The sequence below is a fragment of the Dama dama genome, chromosome 14, assembly GCF_033118175.1.
Source record: "Dama dama isolate Ldn47 chromosome 14, ASM3311817v1, whole genome shotgun sequence".
NCBI classification, from domain to species: Eukaryota; Metazoa; Chordata; class Mammalia; order Artiodactyla; family Cervidae; genus Dama; species Dama dama.
The window spans coordinates 7,498,338-7,504,337 of NC_083694.1; positions in this window are offsets into that span (position 1 = coordinate 7,498,338).

Consider the following 6,000-nt stretch of genomic DNA (forward strand, 5'->3'; position numbering starts at 1 on the left):
GGTGACAAGAATACACAGAACTGTACAAAAAAGATCTTCACAACCCAGATAATTACAATGATGTGATCACTCACCTAGAGCCAGACATCCTGGAATATGAAGTCAAGCGATCCTTAGGAAGCATCACTACAGACAAAGCTAGTGGAGGTGATGGATTTCCAGTTAAGCTATTTCAAATCCTAAAAGATGATGCTGTTAAACTGTTCCACTTAATATGCCAGCAAATTTGGAAAACTCAGCAGGGGCCACAGGACTGGAAAAGGTCAGTTTTCATTCCAATCCCAAAGAAAAGCAATGCCAAAGAATGCTCAAACTACCATACAGTTGTACTCATCTCACACGCCAGTAAAGTTATGCTCAAAACTCTTCAAGCCAGGCTTCAGCAGTATGTGAACCACGAACTTCCAGATGTTCAAGTTGGTTTTAGAAGAGGCAGAGGAATCAGAGATCAAATTGCCAATATCCGCTGGATCATCAAAAAGGCACGAGAGTTCCAGAAAAACATATATTTCTGCTTTATTGACTGTGCCAAAGCCTTTGACTGTGTGGATCACAATCAACTGTGGAAAATTCTGAAAGATATGGGAATACCAGACCACCTGAGCTGCCTTTTGAGGAATCTGTATGCAGGTCAGGAAGCAACAGTTAGAAGTGGCTATGGAACAACAGACTGGTTCCAAATAGGAAAAGGAGTATGTCAAGGCTATATATTGTCACCCTGTTTATTTAACTTATATGCAGAGTACATCATGAGAAATGCCAGGCTGGAGGAAGCACAAGTGGAATGGAGACTGCCACGAGAAATAACAATAACCTCAGACATGCAGATGACACCACCCTTATGGCAGAAAGTGAAGAAGAACTAAAGTGCCTCTAGATGAAAGTGAAAGAGGAGAGTGATAAAGTTGGCTTAAAGCTCAACATTCAGAAAACTAAGATCTTGGCATCCAGTCCCATCACTTCATGGCAGATAGATGGGGAAACAGTGGAAACAGTTTCTGACTTTATTTTTCTGGGCTCCAAAATCACTGCAGATGGTGATTGCAGCCATGAAATTAAAAGACGCTTACTCCTTAGAAGGAAAGTTATGACCAACCTAGACAGCATATTGAAAAGCAGAGATATTACTTTGCCAACAGAGGTCCATCTAGTCAAGGCTATGGTTTTTCCAGTGGTCACGTATGGATGTGAGAGTTCAACTATAAAGAAAGCTGACTGCCAAAGAATTGATGCTTTTGAACTCTGGTGTTGGAGAAGCCTCTTGAGAGTCCCTTGGACTGCAAGGAGATCCAACCAGTCCGTCCTAAAGGAGATCAATCCTGGGTGTTCATTGGTAGGATTGATGTTGAAACTGAAACTACACTACTTTTGCCATCTGACACAAAGAGCTTACTCATTTGAAAACACCCTGATGCTGGGAAAGATTGAGGGCAGGAGGAGAAGGGGACGACAGAGGATGAGATGATTGGATGGCATCACCAACTCAATGGACATGGGTTTGGGTAGATTCCGGGTGTTGGTGATGGATAGGGCGGCCTGGCCTGCTGCAGTTCATAGGGTCACAAAGAGTCAGACATGACTGAGTGACTGAACTGAACTTATGAAAAAAACCCAAACAATCCTTTGGTCAACCGAATATTTTTCCATCTAAGCCTTCTTTTCTTATGAGCCCTTCTTGATTTTCCTACGAACTACAAAACTCAATGGAAGGAAATCCTTTCAGAAGGATAGGTATCATAAGGCATGCTTTATTGTACAGGTTGCATGAGAAAATGAAGAAAAAAAGAACCAATAGACAGAGGAATAAACTTGAAAGAGGAAGATATCAGAGGAGAGACCAAGAGATTGCTTGTCTCTGTTTAAATCTATTTATGTTCCCTTCACTTATCCCATTAACATCCTTGCCACAGTACTAATTGTGTCCTTGAATCATGATAAAGATTTTCTTCCTCCTGAAAATCATGGGCAGGCGTGAAGTGGGCCTGAGCTGCTCCAGTAGCAACAGTTTTGAATCTCTGGAAGTAAATTAAAGTGTAATTTTCTTTTCCTTTTTTTTTTTTTTGCAGGTAGAGAAAAGGGGATTCTGTTTGATTACTTGTATATATTTTCTATTGGAGTATAGTTGCTTTATAATCTTGTGTTAGTTTTTGCTGTACATATATATCCCCTCCCTCTCTGACCTCCCACCCGCCCCGCCCCACCCCTCCAGGTCATCGCAGAGCTGAGCTCCCTGTGCGGTACAGCCGCTTCCCACTAGCTATCTGGTTTACCCACGGTAGTGCACACACGTCAATCCCAGTCTTCTAATTCATCCCTCTGCCTCTGCGTCACATGTATCCATTCTCTACATCTACGCCTCTGTTCCTGCCCTGCAAATAGGTTCATCTACACCATTTTTCTAGATTCTACATATATGCTTTAATATATGATATTCATTTTTCCCTTTCTGACTTCACTTTGAATGATGGTCTGTTGGTCCAAAGTTAATTTCTAAGTCCCACCTCCAGGAATTTAGATTTCGAGAGTCAAAATCTAGCTGTATATTGCATACTTGTTTAAAAAAAAAAACAGGCAGTGTTTAGGCCTGGGTTGGCCACGCCAAAATGTGCTTCAGTGGCATATTGATTACTTTAAAGTTATTTAAGAAATGGCCAATGCAAGAGGGACACCTTGACCTTCATTTCTGTCTCCTTGAAGGCAGAAAATAAATCTCTCATGTGAAAAGTGCACTTTCTGTATCTTGAAGTAAAAGGACATTCTTATCACGAAAGACAGGAAATTCAGGGCCAAGGAGCTCATAAAAACAAACCATGTGACGTGAATTTACCACTCCAGTCCCAAACTCCATTTAGATTCTTCATTAATTAAACACCCAACACTTTTCTTTGTCCTGTTAATTCTTACAAATATATTGTTTCTTTGTCTAAATGTGTATAAGCTATTCCCACCACTTTTTAGGCCCTCATTCTATGAGACTTCTGTGGGCATGACTAAAATGTGTGTGTGTGTGTGTGTGTGTTTTTTTTTCTCCTGTTAATTTGTCTTGTGTCAATTTTATTTCTTGTCCAGCCAAGAGGACCCAAGGTGGTAGATGGTAAAAATTCCTCCTCTCAACAGTGGCTCAGATAATATCAATGTTTACCTTCAATACGATTTAAAAGCAATATGATCATTCCTCTAAATCTTCCAAACGATTGACTTCTATGATGCCAAAAAGAAAACGGAAACTTATTTTGAGTTAAAACAGGGAAAAATAATATATGTGTTCTATTAAGGAACTGATGTGGTAACAAGAAGTTTTCCTCATCTACTAGCCATCTTTGGTGCATAAATTCTCAGTTTAATGAACATACGGTTAAAGGCTTAGGCAACCTCTTTAATAATATTTTTAAGTCCGTAGGTGAAAAAGGTAAAGGTTTAGAAAAAGGTAAAGGTCAACCAAACTTTATTGTAATATCTAAATTACAATTAATATGTAAATTATACTTAATTCCTTTAGCAACAGGAACCTTTATAAGACCCTGAACACTCATCTATTTCTCCTAATTTATGGAAAATGCTTAGAAGAAAAAACTTAGGAGATATTGTGACCAGAAGTTTTCCATTTCATGTTATTACCATGAAACCTCACCCTATAATTATGAAATGTGATATTGCAGAGCAAACCAATCGGTGTCAAACCTCGCTTTCTTTCTCACTGGGAAGGCAACTCCATGGAAAATAGATTCTGTGTTAGGGAAAATTTACTAGCAAATGACTTCATAATGCTCATTTATTCTTTTCCTAAATATTTTTTCAGCCAATTTGATATAATAGAGAATATGTTAAACCCTGAGAGTCCATAGAAAGATAGACAGTTCTTGGCTTCAAGGATACACTGTATATGCAAATTTCTCTCAAAGTGGACTTCAAATAAGGTGACTCATTTCTCTTCCACAGATGCTGTTACAATTGTGAAATCTTTATACCTAATATTAGACATTATCCTTTAATATTTATACTTAAAATACACTGCTAAAACCACTCATATAAATTTCACTGTCACTACAAAGTTGCTTATAATAGCCTCTTAACAGTTAAACCTGAAGATAGCTTCTGATCCTAACTTGATCCACTTTATGGATACTCTCACATATTAATATGATTGTAGAATAATATGATAAATATTTGAAAAATATATCATTCTTAAAAAGTATAAAAATCTCTAATATAGTGCTAATATAATTTCAATATTTTTCAAGATGGTATAAGAATATAGTTATATAGATATACAAATATTTTAAACTGAAAACATGCACACTTTTTTCTTGACTGAGAAATTTAAAATTCTTTTCCATAAGGGTAAAGCAAATATTATTAGCCAAAACCAAGAAATACAACTCTTCTACTTAATACTTTTGGAGTACACGAAAAATACATTTTAAATTCTTCAAAATATCTTACCCATAGCTTCTTTTAGGCAATAATTTTAACTTCCAAGGTCAACTGCTTATTCTGTCAGTTACTGTGTATTAAGTTTGTATTCGGCAATTTTGCTGAATTCATTGATGAGCTCTAATAGTTTTCTGGTGGCATCTTTAGGATCTTCTATGTATAGAATCATGTCACCTGCAAACAGTGACAATTTTATTTCTTTTATAATTTGGATTCCTGTTTTTTTTCTTCCTCTTCTTCTATGATTTCCATGGATAGAACGTCCATAATTATGTGGAATAAAAATGGTGACAGTGAGCTTCCTTCTCTTGGTCCTGATCTTAGAGCAAGTGTTTTCTGCTTTTCACCAATGAGAGGGCTATCAGCTGTGGGTCTGATATATAAGGACTCTATTATGTTGAGGTATTTTCCCTCTATCCCCACTTTCTGGAGAGTTATTATCGTAAATGGGTGTTGAATTTTATCAAAATCTTTTTCTGTATATTTTGAGATGAGCATATAGCTTTTATTCTCAGTTTGTTAATGTGGTATATCACATTGATTAATTTGCTGTTATTAAAAAAGCTTTGCATCCCTGGAATAAGTTTCACTTGATCATGGTGTATGTTTTAATGTATTGTTGGATTTGGTTTGCTAGTATTTGGTTGAGTACTTTTGTGTCTATGTTCATCAGTTATACTGGCCTGTAATTTTCTTTTTTGGTAGCATCTTTGTCTGGTTTTGGTATCAGGGTGATGGTAATCTTATAGAATGAGTTTGGGAGTGTTTCTTCTGCAATTTTTGGAAGTGTTTCAAGAGGATATGTGTTACCTCTTCTCTGAATGATTGATAGAATTCAACTGACATCATCTAGTCTTTTTTTTTTTTTTTGGAAAATTTTTAATCAGCTTCCATTGCAGTAGCTGTGATTGGTCTGTTCATCTTTTCTACTTCTCCCTGCTTCCAGTCTTGGACCAAGTTTTTTTTTTTTTTTTTTTTTTCTTTACACAAAAATATATTTTCTGGCAATGAGTTAGTAATCACAAAAATTTAAGTAACTGTTTCCACTTAGATGTGTATCAGTTGACAGAATTTTAAGTGGCAGAAATTTCCTTTTTACACAGGCCGCCTTCTCAGTCAGTTCAGTTCAGTTGCTCAGTCATGTCCGACTCTTAGCGACCCCATGGACTGTAGCACACCAGGCTCTGCCTTATAATAAGATGCAATTTTTGACATCTGCTAACTGCTGCAGGAGCCAAAATTATCTGAAAAACATGGAGTCTAATTTCAGACAGCTCATAACTTTGATGAAAATATTAAAAGCTTTAGTTTTTGTTTCTTTGCACTAGGGTGTCACTCAGAGTTCTGCTCCTTTGATATTACTGCATATTAAATATTAAAAATAAACACAATGGATTATGAATACTTGAGATAGTCAAACCTGCAGATCCAAGTACTGTCAAATAAATCCCACTGAAGGAAGAAAGGAGAATATGAATTTGCTGCCTCATTTTGTCATTCCACAGGGCACTCAAAATGAAGCCTGTTATGAAGCCCGTTACTAAATGTTAGATGTCTTTTTTGTGG